Raw genomic sequence first — 2,019 nt, forward strand, 5'->3', positions numbered from 1 at the left:
TTAATAAAATGTATTGCCTCTCTCTAAAAACCTTGTCTTCCTTAAGAAAACATTAATAAGAAAGGGACTTTAACTCCAGCAGCAAAGAACATGTTCCATGCAGCCAGGGGGTAAAGGTCCTTAAATATTTCAGTTAAAAGGACACCTAAAAATTGAAAATGGACTGCAGAACATAGAAAAAAGCTTGAAGATCTGGAAGATAACCATACTAAGGCCGATTAATTTCTATAGTGGAACACACACATATATATGATTATTATTAAGCAATAATAATTTTTCCATATATGTAAGAATAACTTTACTTTAGGGCAAAATAAATAGATAAATCACATTTCACATTTTTTTTCCTCTCAGGAATGGCCTATTGGCACCATAAGGCAGATACAAGTTATCCCAGTGCAGAGTCCCTGCTGCAATCCATGTAGAAAGGGCAGTTTGGAACAGAACCTGTACCTAAGTACACTTCATACTTTGAAGTCCCAATGACCCTCAAAAGATTTTAACTGCTTAAGTCAGTTCTATGAGTAGCTATTCGTTTATAATTAAAAACAAAAGAGAAAAGCAAGATAAATGCATTTCTTAGTTTCATTCAAACAAGTACATTACTTAGAAATGCATCATAATTATTCCATGAACAGTAAAAATTGCATCTTCATAATGCTTACACTAGTTTTAAGGTACAAAGCTCACAGGAGTAAGAGCCTGACATCCTGGCACTCAATGATGAGAATATTCCACAACCTAAGCAGCATTTTTGAAGCAAGCCCTACACACTCAAGGAAAATTCAGTTTCCAATGCCTGGGTATTCCTTAGCTGGGTATTTTCTATGCTTGACAACAGGAATCTAAGTATCAACTCACAAACGCTACATTTTGAACTCTCCTTTGAAAGTTACTGTGCTATCTTTAGTTTTTGGAGATTCTGAAAGGCTTCTAGGGGGCAGAAACATAACTTCTCATTTAACATGCTGCACTTCAGGACTGTAAATAGTGAAATTAAACGAACTCCAAAGAGCAGACTGAACTGAAAGATGCTCCAAGGGCTAGAGTTTCCTCTGACTTGTAAGTAGGAAGAACAATTGACACCTACCTCTGAAGGTTTTAACAATGGCCTTGAATAATCCCCTCCCAGACTGTGCCATGATCTTTGCCTGCAGATTGGTGGAATCTACAGAACAAAACAGGGAACAAAAAAAAGGAAGTGAAAACAGAGTTATGCAGAACATGCAGTTCACATTCACAGAATATTCATCTAGTTTATGTAAACAAGCAGAACATGAAAAGAAGGCAGATGGCTTTGTTTTTTAACAACTGACCACAGAAAAAGCAAACTGGTGGGGAGCAGCTGTAAAATAAATGACATTCACCCATTAAAAATGCTCAGTGACAATGAACCTTTGCCTTCTCTGAATCCCCACTCCCATCAGACTTTGCTTCTTTTGTACCACGAAAGCCCAAAGTTTTCCCCTTCCTCTCATTTTAATCTTCTCCCAGGTTGTCTTCTGACTTCTTTCAAATAGTCTTTTGTTCTGTTTTTCATTATGAAATGCTATTTTTATGCTTATAGGTTCTGCTCTTTCCAATTCCTCTTAGCTCAGCTCCTGCCATGCTTGTCTCCACAAGGCAAATCAAAGCTACAGCTCCTGACTGGGAAGCACTGGGACTATCAGAAATTGGAGCAGGGCTGGCAACAAGTTTTAGGTTATCAAGACACAAGATAACCAATACTGACAGGTCCATCTTCAACAGCTACAATGCTGGCACGAACTGTACCAACTGCGTTATCTTGCAATCCATTTTCTGTATGTTTCAAAGGACCATTCTTCCCCTTAGCTGGACTAGCTACCAGTGCTTCCCCAGTGGCCAAACAGTGACCTCTCCTCTGGGCAGCAGTGATGGTGTCACATCCCCTTTGACACATTCAATATTAAACCTTTTACTGCTCTGGTGCAATTTTAACCATACATCTCACACTATATAAGAATTTGCAGATATAACCTTATATATAGAAATATATAT

The 2,019-nt window shown here is 38.0% G+C and overlaps 1 protein-coding gene across 1 annotated transcript in view; it reads right to left on the reverse strand.

Moving 5' to 3' along the window:
• The window catches only part of ABCB7 (ATP-binding cassette, sub-family B (MDR/TAP), member 7), a 33,302-nt gene extending 32,140 nt beyond the window's left edge, over positions 1–1,162 (reverse strand). Inside the window, exon 1 of the mRNA XM_009075699.1 lies at positions 1,091–1,162. The gene's annotated coding sequence lies outside the window, so the exon portion shown is untranslated. The remainder of the gene's footprint in view (positions 1–1,090) is intronic.
• Positions 1,163–2,019: the final 857 nt, after the last annotated feature.

The sequence above is a fragment of the Acanthisitta chloris genome, unplaced genomic scaffold, assembly GCF_000695815.1.
Source record: "Acanthisitta chloris isolate BGI_N310 unplaced genomic scaffold, ASM69581v1 scaffold8295, whole genome shotgun sequence".
NCBI lineage: Eukaryota > Metazoa > Chordata > Aves > Passeriformes > Acanthisittidae > Acanthisitta > Acanthisitta chloris.